General features: G+C 45.7%; 1 protein-coding gene and 1 pseudogene across 1 annotated transcript in view; both read right to left on the reverse strand.

Annotated features, from left to right (window-relative positions):
* LOC144696151 (uncharacterized) overlaps positions 1–27,166 on the reverse strand; it is a 206,703-nt gene that overhangs the window by 27,710 nt on the left and 151,827 nt on the right. The window lies entirely within an intron of this gene.
* LOC144695427 (dolichyl-diphosphooligosaccharide--protein glycosyltransferase subunit dad1 pseudogene) lies at positions 18,025–18,366 on the reverse strand (annotated as a pseudogene).

Below are 27,166 nucleotides of genomic sequence, written 5' to 3' on the forward strand. Positions count from 1 at the left end.
GGAGATTAAAGTTCAGTCTTTTACATCTTTCCGAGCTCCCTTTCAAGTGTCTCTATTTGAAGAGGGCCATGACACCTTTCAGGTGTGACATTCCATGTCCTCTTAAGTTGGTCAAGCATAACCCACATGGGAATTTTCCAGAAAGTGGTCACTTCACATTATCAGCCGTCTTTTGTTCAGTGCCTTTAATTGTATTTCTTTAAAAAAAACACAGGTCTTCCTTAAAAAGTTCAAATTGCCCAGAGGTAATTGCTACCGTTAGTCTGCTGTCTGAACACTATCCTGGGTGTGATGTTTGACAATGGCACTTGTAAATTATTTTATATTAAGCCATCTTGTTTTTCAGGGAGAAGTAGATGGAAATGAAGAATGTGGTCCCCAAAACACCCATTAAAAAAACCCTTATCATTAAAAATAGGTTTTGTTTTACTCAGCCTGGTGAAGCAGTGGCCCCTGAGGAGACTGGGAGATTGGCTGAAGGATGGTCCGAGACTGTTTTCACAGCTTTCAGAGTCCCCTCAAGTGACTGTGCACCACTGCGAGAGGCTGCAATCTCCACACTCCATACACACCACCCAGGATGTTTAACCAAAAGAACTTTGTGTTTGAAGCAGGTTGTCCTGAGGGGCTACACGGTGGTACGATGAAATCCAAGTCCTGATTATGGTGCCCTGGACAGGTGCCCACATCACCCACCTGCATAAGGTACCCTATCCAATAAGTACTCATATCATTTCGTGGACCACCAGAAAGTCTCTGCAGACCCCCAGTGGTCCATGGACCCCAGTTTGAAAACCACTGATCCAGGGCTACTCCAGTGCATTCTGAGCAAGTGCAGCACTGTCAGGGCATTGCTAGAGACCATCAATATGAGATAGTCCACCAAATCCAACAGGTAATTCAGAAGAAACTTCCTTACCCAAAGAGCGGTGAGAATGTGGAACTCGCTACCACAGGGAGTGGTTGAAGTGAATAGTATAGATACATTTAAAGAGAAACTAGACAAACACATGAGCGAGGAGGGAATGGATGGTTATGGTGGTAGATTTAGATGAGAAAAGATGGGAGGAGGCACGAGTGGAGCATAATTATCAGCATGGATTGGTCAGGCCGAATGGCCAGTTTCTGTGCCATATATCCTATGTTTGCAATCCTCAGATTGATGTTAAACCAAGGTCCTGTCTGCCTGATGTGGTGACTCTGAAGGATGTTTAAGAGGCACCATTCAATGAAGAGCAAGGTATTCGTTCAGTGTCCTCACCGATATTCATTGCCCAAACAAAAAGATTAACTCACCAATCAATTTCATTGCTGTTTGTGGGATCTTACTGCACAAAGATTTGTTGCTGCATATGCTAAGAGTCATCATCATTCATCGTAAGCAGGAGCTCTGGGATGTTTCAGGAGCTATAAAGTGCAAAAATGCAAGTCTGGCTGTGTGTGAATTCAGTGCAGGGACTGGAGCACAGCAGATGTGACATGTTGGAAAATACATTGCTGCCTGGAGTGAGTGGGATCAGCTGCTTTTCACTTCCTTCTAGCATTTTATACAATCAATAAACTTTCACATCTCTGAGGAACTGCAGGAATGGAGTAATATGAGATAGAGTTCAAAATACACTAAACAGAAATCATTCAATCTCAGTGAAATATTACCCAGCGCTGTTTTCACATGAAACTCTTAAAGCAAATGGGGACCATGTTATACCGATGTTTACACTCGTTAAAATGAACTGTGTCGGGTTAGACTGGCTTCAATTTATTCAGCGCTCTCAGATCTGCCTTCTGGCTGCAGAATGGACACTGGGTGAAAGAATTACATCAATGTTGTTCTCAGTTCTCAGTTAAAACCTTAGCAGAATGTACTGCAACTGTTTGAGAATTGACTTCAATGCGGTAGGCTCCATCATCTATAAATGGCTTGTTCTCTATCTGGTTTCAAAACATGACAGCTTTGCTTTTTCTCAGCTTCTCCAGTTCTATCTTGGGGCTGACTCTTACTGAGCTGTGGTTCCTTGGGCACCACAAGCACTCTGGCAGCTCATTGAAATCAGCCATTCCTCTTATGTTGACCCTAGGAGAGAAGTCAGCAGGATAGTTCATGCAGACTGTGACAATAGCAAAGCGCAATCTTTTTCCCATATGCTACACATAAGGCCCGCACTTCCCAGTGGGATCAGAAGGCAAAAACACATGAGGAAACAGGCCAGGAATAAAGGTTATTACCCTTTGATGCTCGTTCCTCTATTTATCTGAGAGATTATTCTTGACCTGGTTTACCTACTGGCCTCCCAATGTCTCAACTTTTCATGCTGGGTTTAAATACCTCTATGGCTCCTGACTCAGTTCCTGAGCTCATTCCAGCCTTGGTTCAAACATGGACAAAAGAGCTGAATTCCCGAGGTGAGGTGAGAGTGACTGCCCTTGACATCAAGGCCGCATTTGATCAAGTGTGGCACCAAGGAGCCCTAGCAAAACTGGAGTCAATGGGAATCAGGGGGAAAACTCTCCACTGATTGGAGTCATACCTAGCACAAAGGAAGATGGTTGTGGTTGTTGGAGGTCAGTCATTTCAGCTCCAGGACATCACTGCAGGAGTTCCTCAGGGTAGTGTCCTAGGCCCAACCGTCTTCAGCTGCTTCATCAATGACCTTCCTTCCATCATAAGGTCAGAAGTGGGGATGCTCGCTGATGATTGCACAATGTTCAGCACCATTCGCAATTCCTCAGATACTGAAGCAGTCCATGTCCAAATGCAGCAAGACCTGGACAATATCCAGGCTTGGGCTGACAAGTGGCAAGTAACATTTGCGCCACACAAGTGTCAGGCAATGACCATCTCCAACAAGAGAGAATCCAACCATTGCCCCTTGATGTTCAATGGCATTACCATCACTGAATCCCCCAATATCAACATCCTGGGGGTTACCATTGACCAGAAACTGACTGGACTAGCCATATATTTATAGTGGCTACAATAGCAGGTCAGAGGCTAGGAATTGTGCGATGAGTAACTCACCTCCTAACTCCCCAAAGCCTGTCTATCACCTACAAGGCACAAGTCAGGAGTGTGATGGATGCACTTGCCTGGATGAGCGTAGCTCCCACAACACTCAAGAAGCTGGACACTGTCCAGGACAGAGCAGCCCGCTTGATTGACACCACATCCACAAACATTCACTCTCTCCACCACCGACGCACAGTAGCAGCAGTGTGTACCATCTACAAGATGTGCTGCAGGAATTCACCAAGGCTCCTTAGACAGCACCTTCCAAACCCATGACCACTACCGTCTAGAAGGACAAGGGCAGCAGATAGATGGGAACACCACCACTTGGAAGTTCCCCTCTAAGTAACTCACCATCCTGACTTGGAAATATATCGCTGTTCCTTCACTGTCACTGGGTCAAAATTCTGGAACTCCCTCCCTAACAGCACTGTGGGTGTATCTACACCACATGGACTGCCGCGGCTCAAGAAGGCAGCTCACCACCACCTTCTCAAGGGCAATTAGGGATGGGCAATAAATGCTGGCCCAGTCAGCGAAGCCACATCCTGTGAATGAATTCTTTTAAACGGCCTCGCCACCCTCCTATCTCTATGACCTCCTTTAGCCCTACAACACACCCCCAAGAAAGCCTTTCTCTAGCATCTTGTATGATGCCCCTCTCCTCACCCATAGGTGCCTATAGGCCCCTGGAATTCCCTCTCTAAACCCGACTGCCACTCCCACTTCCCTCTCCTGGTTCAAGATCATTCTTAAACCTGACCATCTTGACCTGGCACACATTCAGTAAAAAGGTCATTGTATTGTGGTCAGGAGTGGGAACCTTGGCAGATTTTAGCCTGCCTGATTCCAGTCAGGACTTTGCTACTCTGACTGCAATTAGCTCAATCAGCACAAAGCAGGGTTGGAAAAACTCACTGAGCCATTGGAGTATCATAGTAAACAAGAATTAGGAAAGATATATTAATTGATTATTAGAAAGTTTAGCAATTGGCCCAAAATACACAAAGGTATTAAACGTCAGGTTAGATTTTTCCCTGTTCTGTTGGTTTGGCAGCAATGCTTAGACAGCTAGATGCAGGCAGTGAGGCAGAAGCTCCTAAAGACATCTGCTCTTTCCTATGCTGAAGGTATATGCACTGATCTAAATATGGGCAGTAGTATTTAGATGTGGCGATAATGAAGTGGTATCATACATCACATCTTCCATCATTATTACCCCTACACTGTGCTCATACCAGCAATCCAAACTCCCTTTCTGATTTGTTGGCAAAAGCCCCATCAGACAGTAAAGGACTGGTCATTGGCTGAAGGTAGTACTGGGGCTGAAGACTATGATGAAATGTTTATCAACGTCAAATTCTATACTAATGTGAACCATAAACGGCAGGTAGAGGGGAAGAGTTGGTGCATAACCTGGAACCATAGGTCAGTTTAAGTCAAAGTCTTCAGACATATAGACAATAGAAAAAGTAAAGAGTGTTTCAGTACAATAAAAATGTTTTCTTCCGAATCATTACTGTACTCTGCAGCAAGTAGGACCCACTGGAGTCAAGAAGGCGCCTCTTCAACATTGCAGTCGCTCTGGAGTCAATCGTGTGTCTGCTAGGATCTGAAGTGTTTTCCTCTGAGTTGTCTATGCTTTTATTGCAAAGATGTCTGTGGGGAGCAGTGTCGAAGAGATCAGCACAAGCCAGCACAGCTGAATGCCCCCACTGAGGCGATGGAACTTGCCCCTGGAGGAAATGGAAATCTGAACTGGAGCCAAGAGTGACTCCATATCTCCAGTCTGCCTACCTAGGAGAACTCCTGTTACAAACAAAACACATATCTGATAGTTGCTATGGTTTTCACCCAATGTGAGGTGAGCTGAGCTTGTCTGTAAACAGCACAGAGGTCCATAGGCTTTCAAAAGCAGCAGTGTATAGGCAAAGCATGGAAAAAAAAGATTGCTTCTTGTAATCCAAACAGAAGCTGAATAATTCATCAAGTCAAAGTGCTAGCCTATACTCTTGAGGACTGTAATAGGAATTCTGTACAATAATCAAAAGTGCAGCACAAGATGATGTATTATTAGATCATTTTGATGGGTTAAAGGTATGTCTCTGAGGCATTGAGATCAGGATGTTCCCAGGATGGTGTGCCTGTCTATACAGCTGGCACAGCTGCAGAAACACCACAACGAACCAATCTTTCCATACTGGAAAGTGAATTGAAGTCATTGCTCAGTGAGGACGAGGCCATGTTTGGCTGTGATGTCATTAGGTAATAACCTTTGACCATTTGTTGTCAAGGTCCCAGTGTGAATATCTGCCATGTACTGGGTCTTAGGGGGAGGGAGAATCAATACCTTTAGAAGGGGAAGAGGGGAACATTGGGAAGCAAACGGTTTGTTTGTACAAGAACCTTTTCATTTGTAGAATGTTTTGCTCCACAAACCTTGTAAATAAATATTTGCGTACTATGGTGATGTCATTGTGTCAGTGTTGGCTTTCTGAGGCACCTGCAACAGCAGAAATGATGCAACTTCTGACAGCTGTCAACAAACATCTGATGACCTAGATTAAAACGTAAAATACTTAGCAGGTAATCGCTAGTTGCTCCTTATCACATTTGGCAAGCACTGAGTCTAGCTTGCTTTGGGTGTGAGTGTGTTTGAGGCTCTACCAAGTGAAATGTTTGAGGAAATATGGCAGGGAAGCATGGTGGTGGCACTCTGACCCCATCACCCCCTCCTTCTCCCAAACACCCCCAATACATGGACTTATTGAAGTACCAAGGACGGTCCTTCTGTTCATTTCTCCATACGTCACGGTCTGGTGCTTTCCTCTTCAGTCTCTGAGGGGATCTTATCATTTTCGATTCAAGTTATCCAGCTTCACCATTCTCTTTCTCCTTCTTGATCTACATCACTCTAATCTCATTTCAATCAACTCCTTCAACATGCCTTAGAATATGGCCAATCGAACCTTGGTCTGGATTAAATACAGTAGTTGGGGTGCGAACCATGGAAGCTGGGGCCACTTAATTGTGGGACTGGCCCCTCTCAGTTTGGAGGCTGTGGGACTGAAGATCCAAAGGCCGCTGGTTCAATTCGGGGTCTCAGCTGTTGGTGTTCATTTGAAGGGGGAGATGGTGGTGCTGTGGTAATGTCATTGAGCTAATGCTCTGCGAACAGGGGCTCAAAGTGCCGAGTGGATGATCCATCTCGGACTCCTCCGGAGGTCCCCAGCATCACAGATGCCGGTCTTCAGCAATTTGATTCACTCCACATGATATCAAGAAATGACTGAAGGCACTGGATACCGCAAAGGCTATGGGTACTGACAATATTCCAACAATAATATTGAAGACTTATGCTCCTGAACTTGCCGCGCCCCCTAGCCAAGCTGTTCTAGTACAGCTACAACACTGGCATCTGTCCGGCTATGTGGAAAATTGCCCAGGTATGTCCTGTACACAAAAAGCAGGACAACTCCAACCCGGCCAATTACTGCCCCATCAGCCTACTATCAATCATCAGTAAAGTGATGGAAGGGGTCATCAACAGTGCTATCAAGCGGCACTTGCTTAGCAATAACCTGCTCACTGACGCCTAGTTTGGTTTCCGCCAGGGTCACTCAGCTCCTGACCTCATTACAGCCTTGGTTCAAACATGGACAAAAGAGCTGAACTCCCGAGGTGAGGGGAGAGTGACTGCCCTTGACATCAAGGCAGCATTTGACCAAGTGTGGCATTAAGGAGCCCTAGCAAAACTGGAGTCAATGGGAATCAGCGGGGAAACTCTCCGCTGGTTAGAGTCATACCTAGCACAAAGGAAGATGGTTGTGGTTGTTGGAGGTCAGTCATCTCAGCTCCAGGAATCATTGTTCCTCAGGGTAGTGTCCTCAGCCCAACCATCTTCAACTGCTTCACCAATGACCTTCCTTCCATCATAAGGTCAGAAGTGGGGATGTTCGTTGATGATTGCACAATGTTCAGCACCATTCGCGACTCCTCAAATACTGAAGCAGTCCATGTCCAAATCCAGGAAGACCTGGACAAGACCTAACTCTAACCCTGACCCAGGCTTGGGCTGACAAGTGGCAAGTAACATTCACGTCACACAAGTTCCAGACAATGACCATCTCCAACAAGAGAGAATCTAACTATCACCCCTTGACATTTTATGGCATTACCATCACTGAATCCCCCATTATCATCATCCTGGGGGTTACCATTGATGAGGAATTGAACTGGAGTAGCTATGTAAACCCTGTGGCTACAAGAGCAGGTCAGAGGCTAGGAATCCTGTGACGAATAACTCACCTCCTGACTCCCCAAAACCCATCCACCATCTTCAAGGCACAAGTCAGGAGTGTGATGGAATACTCCCCACTTGTCTGGATGAATGCATCTCCCACAATAGTCAAGAAGTTTGACACCATCCAGGACAAAGCAGCCCACTTGATTTCACCCTGTCCACCATCTTAAACATTTAGTCCCTCCACCACAGTAGCAGCAGTGTGTACCATCTACAAGACACACTGCAGAAATTCACCAAGGCTCCTTAGACATCACCTTCCAAACCCACGACCACTGCCATCTAGAAGGACAAGGGCAGCAGATAGATGGGAACACCAGCACCTGGAAGTTCCCCTCCAAGCCACTCACCATGTGACTTGGAAATATATCATCGTTCCTTCACTGTCGCTGGGTCAAAATCCTGGAACTCCCTCCCTAACAGCACTGTGGGTGTACCTACACCACATGGACTGCAGCAGTTCAAGAAGACAACTCAGCACCACCTTCTCAAGGGCAATTAGGGATGAGCAATAAATGCTGGCCCAGCCAGTGACGCCCACAGGCCATGAATGATTTTTTAAAAATCCCACCCTGCCAGCTGGTGGAATTTAAATTCAATTAATAAGTCTGGAATATAAAGCTAGTGTGAGTAATGGTAACCATGACAACTATCAGTGATTGTTGTAAAATCCCATCTGGTTCATTAATGTCCTTTAGGGAAGGAAATCTGCCATCCTTACCCGGTCTGGCCTACATGTGACTCCAGACCCACAGCAACGTGGTTGAGTCTTAACTGCCCTCTGAAATGTCTCAATAAGTGTCTCAGTTCAAGTGAAATTAGGGATGGGGAACAGAAATGCTGCTTTGCCAGTCACACCCACATCCCCTGAACGAAGAAAGAAGAAAAAGTCTCCCAACAGCATCAAACCCTCACCCGATTAGGGTTGAGGTTGGAAGGGTCTGATGTGGGCTCCCTGGCTGCTGATGGCAGGATGTCAATTAAGCTCATTAATGAGCCAATTAACACCCATTATCCCTGAGCCGACTGCAATTTGGTAGCAGCTCACAGGGATTAAATGGATACTGCAAACTGCCGGGATTCTGAATCCCAGGGAAGCCCCAACAGTGGCCATATAAGTGGCTAAAGGGTACAGTACCATTGGGCCCCCCCAGTGGAGCTGATGGGGTTTCCCGGCTGGTTCTTTGACCAGTGGATGAGACCACCATCAGAGCGACTAAATCCAGCCCCTTGTTGCCTTTTTTTGATGACGTTCCCTCCTCCACCATCCTGAGAACTTCTCCATTGCTCACACTTCACAACTTTCTAGTCTTTGGATATCTGCTTTTCCCAAGGCCCAAACTTCAGCTCCATCCAACTCAGGGCAGCACAAAACACAGTCTTGAAAATTCTTTTCTTAAGATCTCGACTCATTCCTGTGCTGAGAAATTCCTAATGTTTGGAATATATAAAAGAAAGAAAGAAATTGCCTTTCAGGACACCTCCCAAAGGGTTTAATTGGCAATTCTGTATTTTAGAATAAAGATCCTGTTGTAATGTGGGGAAACTTTGCAGCCAAGTTTTGTACAACATAGTTTCCATAAACAGCAATGAGATAAATGACTCGATCATTTGCATTTGGTGATATTGGTTGAGGGGTTTTTACTGGTCAGGGCACCAGAAGAACTACCAGCTCTTTGAATAGTGTTTCGATATACAAATGTCAAAACACAAATGAGCACTGCAGCAGCTGCCGGAGATGTAACATTTCCCACTGCACAAGTTTTCTTTGTCTATCAACATAGCAACATTTAAACTCAGCTTTAATACAAACTGTTTCAAGAACTCTGAGTGCCCAAGAGTTAAGCAAGAATTGTCCCCTTCATTTACTTAAAGGACTGATTACGCAGACTGTGAGTGGGATAAATTCACTGTTTGAGTTCTGCACACCAGGACCATCTGAGGTTTAATTCCCGGTCTGTGCTCAGTTAACCAATGATTGTCAAGGTGTGCATAACGCTCATGTGTATCCAGTGAGGGAAATTTTTTATATTCATTCGTGGGATGTGGGCATCGCTGGCTGGGCCAGCATTTATTGCCCATCCCTAGTTGCCCTCGAGAAGGTGGTGGTGAGCTGCCCTCTTGAACCGCTGCAGTCCATGTGGTGTAGGTGCATCCACAGTGCTGTTAATTAATGACTTCACAAGAAGATAGAACAGGAGCAAACTGCTATATTTTACCTTTCTGCAGCTTGGATGGGGGCAGGAGACTCACATCCACACAGTGGCTCCTAACGTTTATACTGGAAACGTCTAAGGCTGTTACTCTGCCCCCAGATTAGATGGTAGGACCCTTTCCCCCGAGTCAGATAATTCGGAGTTGTGGCCTCATTTCTGGACATAAGCATTTAATCTACGTTGACAACATGCCGCAGTACTGCTGCTTTGTTGGAGATGCCGGTTTTCAGTTAAGATGCTAAACCCAGGTTCTGACCATATGTACAGGCAAATGTAAAAGATTCTATGGGCGGAATCATCCCAGATTTTCACTGAGTGTGGTAGCAGGTAGGAAAAAGAATGTTTTACCTGTCAGCCACAATGGGGGCTTTTCATGCCGTATTGTTCCAATCCCACCTCATCAATTATGCGTTCCCATGTAACACGCCATTTTGAAGGCAGGTGGGCTCTCATTCGCCCGCCACGCCATAACCTGACCGCTTTCTCACACCGGGTGCTATATTTAAAGTGCAGCCGCGCGCACATCTCTCAGTGCTTCCAGCCCAGGACCTGCTGCAAATAAGACATGGCCCTGAAAGGCAAGAACACTGCAACCCCCCCGATTCAGTGACGCATCCCTCGAGTGCCTTTTGGAGGCCATGGAGGCCCACTGAGATGTCCTCTGCCCCCGCTCTGGATGCAGGCGGGGCAGAAATCTCACCATTCTGGCTCGGGAGGCAGTGGCAGTGGTGGTCAGTGCCAATGTCGCACAGAAGAGGTTGGCATCCAATGCAGATAGAGGATGAATGATCTCATCCATGCAGCCAGGGTATGGCAACCATCTCATCGCTCTAAACTCACATACTCAAGCCCATCCTGACTTGTGACTTGTAGATGGTGGACAGGCTTTGGGGAGTCAGGAGGTGAGTTACTCATCGCAGGATTCCTAGCCTCTGACCTGCTCTTGTAATCACAGTATTTATATGGCTAGTCCAGTTTAGTTTCTGGTCAATGGTAACCCCCAGGATGTTGATAGTGGGGGATTCAGTGATGACAATGTCATTGAACATCAAGGGGCAATGGTTGGATTCTCTCTTGTTGGAGATGGTCATTGCCTGACACTTATGTGGCATGAATGTTACTTGCCACTTGTCAGCCCAAGCCTGGATATTGTCCAGGTCTTGCTGCATTTGGACATGGACTGCTTCAGTATCTGAGGAGTCGCGAATGGTGCTGAACATTGTGCAATCATCAGCGAACATCCCCACTTCTGACCTTATGATGGAAGGAAGGTCATTGCTGAAGCAGCTGAAGATGGTTGGGCCGAGGACACAACCCTGAGGAACTCCTGCAGTGATGTCCTGGAACTGAGATGACTGACCTTCAACAACCACAACCATCTTCCTTTGTGCTAGGTATGGCTCCAACCAGCAGAGAGTTTTCCACCTGATTCCCATTGACTCCAGTTTTGCTACGGCTCCTTGATGTCACGCTCAGTCAAATGCGGCCTTGATGTCAAGGGCAGTCACTCTCACCTCACCTCGGGAGTTCAGCTCTTTTGTCCATGTTTGAACCAAGGCTGTAATGAGATAAGGAGCTGAGTGGCCCTGGTGGAACCCAAATTAGGCATCAGTGAGCAGGTTATTGCTAAGCAAGTGCCGCTTGATAGCACTGTTGATGACCCCTTCCATTACTTTAGTGATGATCGAGAGTAGACTGATGGGGCGGTAATTGGCCGGGTTGGATTTGTCCTGCTTTTTGTGTACAGGACATACCTGGGCAATTTTCCACATAGCCGGGTAGATGCCAGTGTTGTAACTGTACTGGAACAGCTTGGCTGGGTGTGCGGCAAGTTCTGGAGCACAAGTCTTCAGTACTATTGCCGGAATTTTGTCAGGGCCCAGAGCCTTTGCAGTATCCAGTGCCTTCAGCTGTTTCTTGATATCACGTGGAGTGAATCAAATTGCTGAAGACTGGCATCTGTGATGCTGGGGACCTCCGGATGAGGCCGAGATGGATCATCCACTCGGCACTTCTGGCTGAAGACTGCAGCGAATGCTTCAGCCTTATCTTTTGCACTGATGTGCTGGGCTCCTCCATCATTGAGGATGGGGATATTCATTGAGTTGTTTAATTGTCCACCACCATTCACGACTGGATGTGGCAGGACTGCAGAGCTTAGATCTGATCCGTTGGTTGTGGGATCACTTAGCTCTGTCTATCACTTGCTGCTTATGCTGTTTGGTACGCAAGTAGCCCTGTGTTATAGCTTCACCGGGTTGACACCTCATTTTTAGGTATGCCTGGTGCTGCTCCTGGTATGCCCTCCTGCACTCTTCATTGAACCAGGGTTGATCCCCTGGCTTGATGGTAACGGTAGAGTGAGGGAAATGCCGGGCCATGAGGTTACAGATTGTGTTTGAGTACAATTCTGCTGCTGCTGATGGCCCACAGCACCTCATGGATGCCCGGTCTCAAGTTGCTAGATCTGTTCAAAATCTATCCCATTTAGCACAGTGGTAGTGCCACACAACACGATGGAGGGTATCCTCAATGTGAAGGCGGGACTTTATCTCTACAATGACTGTGTGGTGGTCACGCCTACTGTCATGGACAGATGTATCTGTGACAGGCAGGTTGGTGAGGATGAAGTCAAGTATGTTTTTCCCTCTGGTTGGTTCCATTACCACCTGCCGTAGACCCAGCCTAGCAGCTATGTCCTTTAGGACTCAGCCAGCTCGGTCATTAGAGGTGCTACTGAGCCACTCATGGAAGTCCCCCACCCAGAGTACATTCTGTGTCCTTGCTGCCCTCAGTGCTTCTTCCAAGGGATGTGTAACATGGAGGAGCACTGATTCATCAGCTGAGGGAGGGCCGTACCGGGTAATCAGCAGGAGGTTTCCTTGCCCATGTTTGACCTGATGCCATGAGACTTGATGGGGTCCCGAGCTGATGTTGAGGACTCCCAGGGCAACCCCCTCCTGACTGTATACCACTGTGCTGCCACCTCTGCTGGGTCTGTCCTGTCGGTGGGACAGGACATACCCAGGGATGGTGATTGTGGAGCCTGGGACATTATCTGTGAGGTATGATTCTGTGAGGATGACTGTCAGGCTGTTGCTTGACTAGTCTGTGAGACAGCTCTCCCAATTTTGGCACTAGCCCCCCAGATGTTAGTAAGGATCGACAGGGCTGAGTTTTCCATTGTCGTTTCCGGTGCCTAGGTCGATGCCGGGTGGTCCGTTCAATTTCATTCCTTTCTGGTGTCTTTGTAGTGGTTGGGTAGCCTGCTAGTCCATTTCAGAGGGCATTTAAGAGTCAACCACATTGCTGTGGGTCCGGAGTCACATGTGGGCCAGACCAGGTAAGGATGGCAGATTTCCTTCCCTAAAGGGCATTAGTGAACCTGATGGGTTTTTACAACAATCGACAATGGTTTCATGGTGATTATAACGCGGTATCTTTTCTGACTCAGCATTGGACAACAAAGCTTCTTTAAAAGCTTCCATGAAAGTGTCCTGTGGGGTTGGGATGGATTTGTGTAGCAATGTGTTAGTGATGGACTCTGATCCACAATGACTAAGAAACTGATTCAGTTCTAAAAGTACTTGTAAAGCAGATCAGGGATACGGTCAGGAGGTTTGTTAATAATGGATAATTAGTAGAAAGGCATGTTCATGCATTATCACCCCCAGCATTAAAGGAGCGAAGTTAGTGATTTCTGATATTGTTTCATTAAAGTCAGGCTGTGCGTTGTTTGGGAGTCTTGGATGCCAGTTATATATGTGAGGGAATCACATTTTCTTCATACCTGCAGCCAGTGTGCAAAGCTATCCAATGGCAGCACAGACTTGGGAAATGACCCCAAATATACCAGCCAACATTCCGACATCATGAGGTACAGTCAACCCATTCAGGTGTAATCTCAGTGAAGCACTTGCATTTTGTTGAAGTTGGTTTAAGTGCAGACTCTCTGCTCCCACAATACTGAGCATCATTTATATACCAGGCTTGTGCAGCTTTGAACAATTATCTATCTACATATTTTCACAGAACACATAGTGTTTGCGTTTAGCTGCATTCTCATTTACTAATATTGCCACTTTGTGCCTGGCTCTGCAGAAAAGGTCTTCAAAATAGAAGGTATTCTGCCTTCCCTTGTTTAGAGGCAGCATTTTCTGGCTCTGGCATGATGGGACCCTCAGAAAAGGGATGCGGCTGGTCAAACAAAGTCCATTGACTTTCGGTGGGACTTTTCGGAGGATCCGGGCAGCAGATGGGGCTGGAAAATCCCACCCTAAGTATTTATTGTTTCAGAGAAATAATAACTGAGGATGCAGTTTTCTTCTCACAGCCCATCATTCATATTCACTTCACAAATTAATGCTGGATTTCCATTCCAAAGATGCTCAAAACCCTGTTGCGCTATCGGCACTTGGTCAACCCTCACCTGACGTGACCCAGAATGTGAGGGGGTCAATAGGATCTAACTCGCTCATTTTACATCCCGCTCTTACAAAACATAAGAAATAGGGGCAGGAGAAGACCACTCGGCCCATCGAGCCTGCTCCTCCATCCAATACAACCATGGCTGACCTTCTGTCTCACTCCTCTTCCTGCCTGTTCCCATATCCCTTGATTCTCTGAGAGACCAAAAATCTGCCTTTCACAACCTGAAATGTAGTCAACATGGAGCATCCACAACCCTCTGGGGTAGAGAATTACAAAGATTCACAGCCCTCTGCGTGAAGAAATTTCTCCTCATCTCAGACCTAAATGATTGACCCCTTATCATGGGAGTGTGCCATGTGCTTTATTTCCCAGCCGGCAGAAACAATGGGTGGAATTTCCCGTGCCCGCTGGTGTCGGGCATGTTCGATGGTGTGAGTGGGAAATATGGCGAGAAGGCCAAAAATCAGTTTCACAATGTGGTGAAACCAGCTTGTGATCGTTCGCACAGACAGGGATCACAGGGATCACACATTCACTATCCAACAGGGATCTGATAGGGATCGCACATTCACTATCCAACAGGGATCTGATAGGGATCACATGTTCACTATCCAACGGGGATCCGATAGGGATTACATGTTCACTATCCAACAGGGATCTGATAGGGATCACATGTTCACTATCCAACAGGGATCTGATAGGGATCACATGTTCACTATCCGACAGCGATCACACATACACCATCCAATAGGAACCAATGTTTTATGCCCAGAAGCATTATTCTGAACGATTGCATAAACCCTCCCATATCCAAAGATACTGAGAGAGTGCAGCCCTCTCATTAAAACCAGTGACCTCAGCATGGGGCAGGAATTGAAGATGAAATCTTTCTGATTGATATTGGTTTGATTTCAGGCTGGACAATACAGGGAATTAAGAAGGTTTGCATTTCTCTCGCACTGTTCACAATCTCAGGGCATCCCCGAAGCACTTTTCAGCCAATGAAATACTTCTGAAAGGCTGCCAGTGTTGCAATGCAGGAGATCCAGTAGCCAATTTCCACTAAGCAAACTCCCAGTGAGACAGCAGCAAGGCTGAAGCTGAATTTTGCATCCCAGTATAAGTCATGATTTAATAGAATCGTTGGTATTTTAAAAATAGTGTGATAAATATTTGTAACAAGTTTTTATCTTACTACATTCATGAAGCAAAAAAACATTGCAAGGAAATAAATGCACTCCTCACTGCTGCCGCTGAAAGATGTTGCAAATATATTCATTTCACACGCGGAGGGAGTGCTGGGGTGTCATTGCTGCACAAAGAGAAAGCACCACCTGTTCTGGGATCTGCATGTGGTTTAACTGTTCATGGGTTTTTAGCTTAATTATTGTTTGATTCCAGTTTCACAATGAAATTGTCGGCTGATTATTTACAAAATACAACAACCCAAACTAATGAACGTCAGAGAGGGAGATTGAGGCTGTTATAATGGAAGGGCTTCCACTCTATGAACGTGCAGATAGTGTGTGACCACAGGATGCTGATTCTACAAGTCTGTGCAAGGTACCCAGGCAGCTCCCATGACGCTTACATCCAATACACACAATCACACACGAATACACACACTTTCACATGTATACACATATGCACCCAAACACACACACGCATACACACTTTCACATGTATGCCCACACACTCATGTTCACACAAACTTTCAGAAGTACACACACGCACACACACATTCACATGTATACAGATGTACACACACACTCTTTCACATGTATACACATACACACACAAATATACACACACACACACACACTTTCACATGTATATACACACACACACACACACACACATGCACACACACACAAACAATCATGAAAATTTCTTGCAGAGGTCATTGGACAGTGACATTAGCTCCTTCTCCCTTTCCCCCCTCATTCCCAGTTCTCCAGCTGGAATCAGCAAACTCAGCAAAACCTGTAGCCTGAACATGTTTTACTTCAGATGACATAGCCACCCAATAAATTTGCTGAGGTCACACAGTTACTGAATCACCCATTTTTTGGTCAATAGCTGATGCTAATTTGTCATTGTTTCTGTGATTGGGGTTCAAGGGGATGATAGATGTCACCCTCTAAGGGGAGATCATGGACGTGGAGTGAGGCAGTGATGGACAGAGGCTTCTCCATGCTCAAGGAGAGCTGCAAAAGGCTTCTTGAAGTGGCAGAATCCACAAACATTTTGCTGCTGGTTTTCCCAATCCCTGGAAATCTGCACCGCAACTGTTAAAGTTTTAATCAGGTTCTTAATCGCATTGTGGGAGTCTGATTTAAATATGTTAATGGGGTGTTCCACCTCTCCAAGATGAAACACTCATAAGACATGAAATCCGTTTTCATAGAAACAGCGACAGGTGAGACATATTTTCCCCTTCTTAAAATTTTAACCCGATCTTGGGGAATATTGAGGCCAAACTGTTGTTCAGACTGATTGTGTTTGAAATAGGTTAGACAAAATGCTTCCAACAATTTGTAAGAGTTGAATATACCATGTGTTCATGTGGATTTAAGGAGCCAAAAACAAGGCAAAGGCTCTTCCACCAATTTACCATTGATGGTAGCTTGAAGTTGGTGACAAATTACACAAGATGATTCTTGCCTCAAGAGGGGTGACAATGTACTTGCAGAGAGTGATTGACTGAACCACCAACACAGAGAGAGCAGCGTTGTGATTTCAGTTTTACTGACTTGCACCTTTACCAAATAAAGTAGAGGCTGTGACAAAATGTCATGAGCAACATCTTTAAGTGAACTGTGAAATAGATGTGTGATTCAATGCTGCAGGAACAGCCCGGAAACAATGATAGTTTACAGAACAGGAGAGTTCCTGAATATACTGTGGAGCTGCGTGTAATTAGGAAAGCTAATAGAACGTTATTAAGATAAAAGCAAAAAACTGCGGATGCTGGAAATCCAAAACAAAAACAAAAATAGCTGGAAAAACTCAGCAGGTCTGACAGCATCTGCAGAGAGGAACACAGTTAACGTTTCGAGTCTGTATAAACCAGCTTATATTTCACCTCTTTTCTATATTTCCTTAGTTCTGTTGAAGGGTCATTTGGACTCGAAACGTTAACTGTGTTCCTCTCTGCAGATGCTGTCAGACCTGCTGAGTTTTTCCAGCTATTGTTGTTTTTGTTGTGAATAGCATGTTATTATTTATTGTGAGGGGAATTGAATTTAAAAGCAGGGAGGTTATTCTTCAGTTGTACGCGATACTGGTGAGACCACATGTGAGGCAGAATTTTGCCCTTGGTGGGCGAGCTCAGCAGGGGGCGGTCAGGAAACTGCATGACAATGAGTACACTCAACCTATGACAAAAACAAAAATACCTGGAAAAACTCAGCAGGTCTGGCAGCATCTGCGGAGAGGAACACAGTTAACGTTTCGAGTCCGAATGACCCTTCAACAGAACTAAGTAAAAATAGAAAAGAGGTGAAATATAAGCTGGTTTAAGGGGGGGTGGGACAAGTAGAGCTGGATAGAGGGCCAGTGATAGGTGGAGATAACCAAAAGATGTCACAGACAAAAGGACAAAGAGGTGTTGAAGGTGGTGATATTATCTAAGGAATTTGCTAATTAAGGGTAGAAAGCAGGACAAGCAAGGCACAGATAGCCCTAGTGGGGGTGGGGTGAAGGGAAGGGAACGAAATAGGCTAAAAGGTAGAGATAAAACAATGGATGGAAATACATTTAAAAATAATGGAAGTAGGGGGGAAAATAAAAATCTATATAAATTATTGGAAAAAACAAAAAGGAGGGGAAAGAAACGGAAAGGGGGTGGGGATGGAGGAGAGAGTTCATGATCTGAAGTTGTTGAACTCAATATTCAGTCTGGAGGGCTATAAAGTGCCTAGTCGGAAGATGAGGTGCTGTTCCTCCAGTTTGCGTTGAGCTTCACTGGAACAATGCAGCAGGCCAAGGACAGACATGTGGGCATGAGAGCAGGGTGGAGTGTTGAAATGGCAAGCGACAGGGAGGCCTGGGTCATGCTTGAACACTCAACCTAGGAAGTTGATTACCACTAGATGAAGAATGGTGCTGGCAAAGAGGAAGTCTGCAAATGCTCACTCAGGTGAGATGCCAATGAAATCTCCTTTGTTCTGGGGGTTGATCTGTATCCTCAAGCAAACTGCCAGCCCAAAGGCCCCCACACGGGCGATGAATCCGGACAGGAAGGAGTTGAAAGGGAAAGTACTGACCAGCGCGCAGTGAAGGAACTGAGCTACTCCGCTCAGCGCCATGTGCAGCAGGTACGAGTCCAGCAGCTTCAGCCAGAGTGGAGTCCCCACCACGTATTCCTGAGAGAAGCGGCTGAGTACCGACAACACTGACCGGCGCATCATTACTGGGAGGCTGAGCCGGGGTGGGGAGGGGACACAATCACCCGGACACCCACCCCCACAGGCAAAATAAAACTGTTGTCAGCTCTCCGTCCATTGAAGACGCTGAGGAATGTTAATTGGCTGGAGGCGGGGCTGCCGCCCTCACTCAGGAGGAAGTCCTGCCTCGGAAAGCTGCAGGCCAGTCTGGCATCTCAGACACCTCAGCAACGCCACCAGGAATGGGGGGGTTATTGCTGAGGAAGGAAGGGGCCCTGCAGCCTAGACGGGGCAGATCAGAGGTAATTAAAACAAATAAAATCATCACTGATGGAGGGGAAAACGTGGAAGGCCGTGAGAGTTGCCTTCTAAACCTGTGGCCCCTTCTTTGGACAACAACACTTGCTCCAGGGCTGCTGCCTGCATTCAGTCAGCAGCTTCCCCACCCAGCACAGGCTGGGGGGTTCCATCTGCCACCCGCAAAATGCCCACAGTTTGGTAAAAGGGCCCATCAAAAGGCATTTGAATGCTTGAGTTTGCTTCCCACCTCCTTGTTGTGACAAGCCTCTCCAAAGGCCATGCTGCCATCGGTAAAATCCCCCAGCAGTGGGAGACGGTTGGGGAGCTGATCCAACATGGCTCCGTTTGGTTTTACAGACCCCTGCCCCCACTGTGACCCCGCCTCGTGCAGGTCAACAAGATTGTCCCCAACATTTCAGATAGATGACATCCTGTGAATTGTGTTCTGGTGAAAGGTCACCCAATTGAAACATTGGGCAGAATTTTTACCTTGTCAGGCGCTGCCCATGATTGGGCCCTGACCGCGGTTTCACGTCGGCTGGTCAGTTAACAGCCAACGTGAACCGCGTGCTGTAACGCTGAGCGCTGCCTGGGTGGGGGCGGGAGGAGCACAAGCGCTGAAGTGTGTGCGTGTGTGCGGGTACGCTCAGTGAAAGCTCCCTGAAGGCACAGAGCAGCCTCAGGGAGCTGAAGATTTTTGACATTAAAATTAAAGATTTCAGAAATAAGGAAAACATATCCCCTCATGTGACTCTGTCATGGGGCATGTTAAAAAGGAGTTTAAAAACGTTTTATTGTTTTTTTAATCACTGCTCAAAACCCCATCCCGCCCGTGGATGAGGTTTCGCAAAAAATGCAAAGGCCGCTTGGCCTTTTTGTCCACCCACCAACCATAAGGTTGGACAGACAGAGAAAATTTCACTTTAATTAACTTATTAGTGGGCTTAACAACCCCCTTAATTGTCAGCGGGCATGCTGCCAACTCCCGTGTGCACCCGTCAGCTAACATATCGCGCGAACGCGTAATGGCGTCCCGATGCTCACCCGAGGTCATCGCGCGCTATTTCACACTCGAGCATGTCAGACATGAGCCCACACGCTGAGCTGTAAATCCTGCCCATTAACTCTGTTTCTCTCTCCACAGGTGCTGCCCGACCTGTTGAGCATTTCCAGCATTTTCTGTTTTTATTTCTAATATCTCTTTATGTGTCTCCATGTCAAATTTTGTTTCATGACCGATCCTGTGAAGCACATTGGGATGTTTCATTGCATTAAAGCACTATATAAATGTAAAGTTGTTGCTGTTCTGTTGTGCTCAGTAATAATTGTCTAATAACTTTCTTGCTTGGGAGAGAAGGGGGAGTAATTGCAGTCTTTTTATAATGAAGTCTCTCCAACTCTCCAACATCAAGTGCTTGGTAATGGGAACCAAGGAGATCTTTGGGCTGGGTTCTGTAATCTGCATTAATGTTCTATTAATAATTGACCTGATGTGTCTCCGGGATTCTTCCTATTTGACTATGAGATAGTCCTGTGAGAGCCAGTGTCATGACGTGAGGCGAAATTAAGATGATGGGCTGGATTCTCAATGCGGGGCGGAGAATCCGCCACCTTGATGTACGACCTAGATCCCACACCCAATATGTCTCTCTCCTCTGGGAGGTGGGAGCTTCCTGCCTGGCGCCAGTGGCAAAGGGAGGCAGCAGCCATGCTGGGGACTGCCGCAGCTTTGCCAATTTGAGCAGGCAGTTCCTTGGAAATGAAAGGGGACAGGGCAACCTTGCACAATAAGATAGGACCAGTGCTTGAGTTCATTCAACAGATTTGTTGAACAGACCACCGCAAATAAAGTCATTTGGGACCCAGGGCCAACCTACCCTCTATGCATTTACATGCACAAGGCTAGTCTAAATTGCCTGAAAATTCCATTCTGCTCTGCTTCAACCCCTTAATAACCCCCCTAAGGAGCTTAAGGGGCCCATGTTGGGCACCTTTCCCACTCCCTCCCTCCCGTCATCCCTTTGAAAATCCAAAACTATTCCAGAGGTGCCGTGATCCCGAGAGAATTTCCAGGAGCGCAATTTTCAAAGTCCAGCTACACCCCTTCCCAATCCTCTGCCCCCACCCCCGCCTGCTATTGAAAATCTGGCCCAATGACTGTCTCACCACTGATAAAGCACCACTGCAAGTTCACCCGTGATAATCAGCAGCTATTTACGTTGTGAAGTATATTCCAGTAATAGAGCCTATTAATGTGTGGCTGATTATTTTGTGCAAACATTGGGAAGCTAAGTACAATCCATACGGGACAAATAGAAAATCCACTGCCTCAGGCACCTGACTGTCCACTCGCTGCAGAGTGTCTCACATGGGAAGCAAAGAGACACAGTCTCGTTTGAAGCTGGTGAGTATAGTAGCCACTGAATTGGAACCGACTAAACATTGATGTACACAGCTGTGAATCAGCACTGATTCAGTCAGATCAGAATCATCAGGCATTCATTGTGGGAATTATCACACATTAACACAGGGCTCACTGCTGGCAAACAGGGAAAGCCAGATCACTGAATCAAACTGCTCATACACACTCTGCATATATACTTTTAGATGTTTGGGAGGGTTATAAAGGCGTAATCTCATTGAAACCATCAACTGATGTTTTAGACTAGTGGAGTTCTGCTCGTATCATGAAGATTATTTTCATCCTCATTGAGGTTATTCCCAGAAATGGTAACTTTCCAGTCGGATCTGTTTCCTTTTGAGCAAGTGCGGTGAATGGAAATCTGACCAGGGAAGTGCATCATTACTAAGATTAAAACAAAGACAACAAAATAACCCTCCCCTCCATAAGTCAGAAAGAAACACTTGCATTTATACCATGCCTTTCATAACTATACTACATCCTAAAGCGTTTAAGCTAATGAAGTACTTTTAAAGTGCAGACACTGTTGTAATGCAAGAAATGTGGCAGCCAACTCAAGCAAAGCACAAACCCACAAACAGATAATGACCAGATAATCTCTGCTCGTAATGTTGATTAGGGATAAAAATTGATCATCTCACCGGCGATAGCTTCCCTACTCTTCTTTGACATAGTGCCATGGGTCCCTCATTACTGACCCTGTGACAGCGTAGCACTCCCACAGCACTGACCCACTGACAGTGTGGCGTTCCCTCAGTGCTGACCTTCTGACAGTGCAGCACTTCCTCAGTACTTACCCTCCGACAGTGCAGCGCTCCCTCAGTCCTGAACTTCCGACAGTGCAGCGGTCCCCAACTACTGGCCATACGACAATGCAGTGCTCCCTCAGTGCTGACCCTCCAACAGTGTAGCACTCTCAGAGCAACTGACCCACTGACAGTGTGGTGTTCTCTCAGTACTGACCCTACAACAGTGCTGTGCTCCCTCAGTGCTGAACTTCCTACAGTGCAGCACTCCCTCAGTACTGACCATCTGACAGTGCAGCACTCCCTCAGTACTGACCCTCCAACTGTGCAGTACGTCCAGAGTATTGACCCTACAACAACTCGCAGAGCACTGACCCACTTACAGTGTGGTGTTCCCTCAGTACAGACCCTCCGACAGCACAGCACCCCTCTGTACTGACGCTCCGACAGTGAGGCGCTCTCTCAGTGCTGACCCTCTGACAATGCTGCACTGCCTTAATGCTGCACTGCATTGTTAGCCTAGATTTTTGTGCTCAAGTCCTAGAGTGAAATTTGAGGTTATACCCTTTGACTTAGAGGGGAGAGTGATATATCTACAGAGCCATGGAAAAAATACATCAATCATCCTGTACCTGAATATTCCTGCTGGCACCAACTCAGTCCAGACTGGATTGCTCACATGGGACCTTAGGTTTTGGTACAACTGTTCAGCCATTAGGTTCCGCCTGGCCCCTCACCCAAGTGCCCGGTGCATTCCCTAACTGTGTGTGCTAGCTGGGACTGCTGTGTGGGGGTTCAGGAGGGGATCTCTGCCTGCTTTTCCTCCCATTGGCCAAGGCCACTGCAACTAAACTGAGCTAACTCAGCTGGGACTGGAGTCTGAGATATATCAGCGTCTGTATATTTCACTTCTACACTGGGCGCTAATGTTGTTGACTGAGTGATCAGTGAGTCTAAATGTCCTAAACCATTATCATTTTGAAAATTGGAATGCACTCTATTAAGAACAGCATAATGGATACTCCATCAATTAGACCTGTGTTTGTAACAGTCAATTTTCTATCTTACAAGAAAAAATTGATAGCGAAAATTCCAATTAAATGTGTCACTCTGCTTTTCAAAAACATCATATTATTGCTGAAAAAAGAGACATGTCTAAGCTTCCCGTCTTGCATTCATCAGAACAGTTGTAAGAATACCAAAATCAGGGGGAAAACAACAATTTATACTGTATGAGGAGAGAGTGCTGATTGGTTGGCAAGTGGCGTTGCCAACCAGGAAACAGTCCCAGTTTCTCGCAAACTCATTTGCATATCAGTAAATGCATCATCTGCTGTATATCACCACAATTGAGCAGTGTTTTCGAATGCAATCTTTCAAAAAAATTGCCACCACTGATGGTGACTGACAATTAACTGCCAAGCATTGTTTGAAATTCTAACCAGGCAGCCTGACCCTGATTGGTCAAGGCGTTTCCCTGAGGAATGTGCCATCGAATGGCTGTCACTTATTTTGTTTAGCTGAAACAGATGCAATGTATGTAAATGTTCTTCATGTCTGCAAAGAACAGGGCCCTGTGTATTAATATATTTAGCTTCCAGTACATGCAAATGCACCACATTGTGAGCCCAAGTGACAATCTTAAATTGGTTGTCAGCGTAATTCTGAGCACGTTGAGGTTTATTTAGTAAACATTGTCCAATCGCGAATCCAAAGCAAATTGTGCCCAAAATTGTCCTTGTTTTGAAAAGTGCTTTTTACTCCCAGTTTCTCTCAAACTCATTTGCATATCAGTAAATACATCATCTGCTGTATATCACTACAATTGGGCAGTGTTTTCGAATGCAATCTTTCAAAAAAATTGCTTTAAAAATATTCCTTCATATATTGAAGAGCAATAACTTCTTGAAGTTCGATTAAAACAGCGGAAAACATGTTGAGAACAAGAAGAAAACATTTTTAATCAGACTGTCATCTCTCATTAACCTGGTTAAAAATGACTGAAAATTCACATTAAAGAGCCATTTTCCAGTTATACTGGGGGCGCAGTAGTGGTTTCTTTAAAACAACAATCACAGTGAAAAGCCTTGAAAACATTTTTATTCGTGTCCTTGCACCCGCAAGCTCCACTTTAATTTTTGGAGCCTCCTCGATGAGCTGAGAACGGACGCAGTTAGGCAAAACTACCCCCGTGGTGATTAATTCACCCTGAGGGCCAGGTTTTGCGATGCCGGCTTCCAGCACAAAGTTTATAAAACAAACACTAAAGATGACAGAAATTCGATGCAAATGCAAATTGTGTTTAAAATTCCGTGATCTTTTGTGCCAATTACCTTGATTTCAGCTGAGTTGAACAGCACGGTCAAGGAGGACAAACTCCAGGCCAATGGGTAACTTGATCTACAAAGACCAGGAAAATGCCAAGTTTGATTCCTTGGCTGATCTAAGCTGAAGCAGCAAGAAGGGCATTGGTCAATATCCTGGGTCAAGGGAGAGCTGAACGGCCAGGATCGCTGCACCTGAATCATGTCCGACAATCCCATTTGGAGGTTGCTTGTCTGAGAACAGGATTGAGGCTTTGTGAAGCCTTTACAGCTGCATAGCTTGAAAATCTTCACTGTCAGGAACCACACAAGTAGGGACACAAATTTGGCCAAGTATAAGAAGGTGACTAATTTTCAGTGGCCATAGTCCAGCAAGAAGCTTTGGGGAAAAAGAAATAAAAGTGAATTCAGCTCATAAATATCACTTCCTGTGATGGCGGAAAGATTTAAGTAGGCAAAACAAAAACAAATATTGGGACCCACAACAACATGAGGAGCAAAATTGAGACCAGATAACAAATTCCAGCTACCGCAAGATGGCTAATAGATCTCCGTAGTATTTAGTGAATAAGGTGGTTTCTCCTTTAATAATACCTGTGTGATATTTATTCACACTGCTGACTGGAAGTGAAGGTGCTTTTACTGGAGCACAGTTCAATAGGCAATGAAAACCCAATGAAAACCCAAACCCTGTTCTGACATAATTATCTTCTAGCCTTGAGTGCTGCTGGCTATTGAACCATGAAGGGCGTCAAAGGACAGTCCACTCCTTTGTTGTCCTCACCTGAAGCTCATTTCCAACAAGGACCATTGGCTCACTATCATGAACAGGAACCCTGGCTGGTTTTCTTGTTGCCAACCTCCTGATTGTACTCCTCAAACTACCATCTCAGTTGAGATGAGGTGAGTACAGACGGCTTCTTGCATACTGCTAATCAAACCTGGCGTCTTGCCTTGCCCACAAGTGCATCAAAAAACTTTGGGGTTTATGCTCTTCTGCGAGGCAAAGTGAAAACCTGAAGATCAGTATTTGTGCTTCTAAAAGCTCTGTGTGTGTGTCAAAATCACCTTGTAGTCAGAATAATCAGGTAGTGGGAGATATTAAACTTTGACGATGGGGAATCCAATGGTCTATGATTTTCCAATGCGACTCTCGGTGGGTAAGGCACCTGGCCAATGTGTTCTCAGGCAATCGGTCCTCTAAAGTCAGGGGCTATGTCAGGTGAACAGAGCTTGATTTTCTGAATAGTTCAAAGGGCAGGATTGTCTGAGTTTTCATGTACACTGTTAATTGTTATGAAAGCTAGAAATGAGTCTTCATTTCACATTTTGAATGTTGCTAATTTCTACTCTCCTCTGAAGGTGATTGGATGCAGTTCCACAGCACTGTCTTCATTCTCCTACCAGAGCTATGGTAAGTCTTCACGCGGGAGATGAAATTGTGTGTAACAACAGGCTATTCAATTGTAATGAGCCTCATAGCTAAACCTAATCTTGTTCATGCTCAATGTTCATGTGGTGAACTCACAAGCAGCTTCTAGCAGTGATCATCACTTGGGTAAAGATTAGGAAAAGGAACCTTGACCAAGTTTATTTCCTACCCCCAAACCCATTGGCATTAAACCCAATGTAGCAACTTTGCTCCACCCCAAACACAGATCATTGAACCCAGTACAGAATGAACATTAGATTTTGGACATTCTTGGTTTTGAGCTTAACCCAGACCCTAACTCATACCAAGTCCTCTTCACTCATCATCCCTGTGATCGCTGACTTGGATTGGTTGGCACTCTAGCAACACCTCGTTTTTAAGGTTCGCATCCTTAATTTCAAATCCTTCCATGGCCACACCCCTCCTGTTACAACCAGGCCCCAGATAGTTAAATTCCCAGACGTGATCTGCAATTTGTTACGATAGGATGGGACCCCAATTTTGTTATGATCCCGGGTAAGGAGGAATGAACTGGTTCCCCTTCTTTATTCAACCCGCCTTGGTTTGTCGCAACAAGATTAATTTAAAAACCTTTTCCCTGTGGATACCTTCTCCCCCTCCAAACGTATTTACTTTTATTAAGGGGACAATTGAACCAGGTATTCTTGAGTCAAAGAAAGAGTAAGTTCATTAGTTACTAAAACCCAAGAAAAAGAATAAAGACATAATACACATACACACAGGTCAGAAATAAGAAGTTAAGAGTCCAAATAATAGTTTTTAAAAATATACAAATTAGTAATTTGCTTGTCCATGAGGTGTAAACTCACACACTCACAAGGTCATCACACATTCACTGGCATCTCACTCACAACCAGCTCAAGGGGCATCACCACTCACTCTCTCACACACACCCTCACATCTCCATCTGGCCTCATCTCCTCTGGAGACTGACTCCTCAGCGCTCAGCATTTTAGACCATAAGATCATAAGATGTAGGAGCAGAAGTAGGCCATTCGGCCCATCGAGTCTGCTCCGACATTCAATGTGAACATGGCTGGTCTGATAATCCTCAACTCCACTTTCCTGCCTTTTCCCCATAACTCTTGATTCCCTTAACAATTAAAAATCTGTCTATCTCAGCCTTGAATACATTAAACGATTCAGCCTCTACAGCCCTCTGCGGTAAAGAATTCCACAGATTCACTACCCTCTGAGAGTAAGGGGTCGCCCATTTAAGACAGAGATGAGGAGGAATTCTCCCTTCCAAGTGTCTCTGCTTGATACTTTTCCATGGGTGACATTCCAGGTTCTCTCGGGGCAGGTCTGTCAGTATAATCCACATAGGAATTTTCCAGAAAGTGATCACATTGCATTATCAGCCAGCTCAGTGCCCTTACTTGTATTTCTTATTAAAAACACACACGTCTTCCTTAAAAAGTTCAATATGCCTGTAAGTAATTTGTGGTTGTAATCGGCTTTTCATGACACTCCCTATCTCAGCAACCTCCTCAAGCTCCACAACCCTCTGAAGTCTCTGTGCTCCTCCAATTTTGACCCTTTGCATATCTCTGACTTTCTCCACTCCCTTTCTGCT

This window comes from Cetorhinus maximus, chromosome 21 (assembly GCF_964194155.1).
Source record: "Cetorhinus maximus chromosome 21, sCetMax3.hap1.1, whole genome shotgun sequence".
NCBI lineage: Eukaryota > Metazoa > Chordata > Chondrichthyes > Lamniformes > Cetorhinidae > Cetorhinus > Cetorhinus maximus.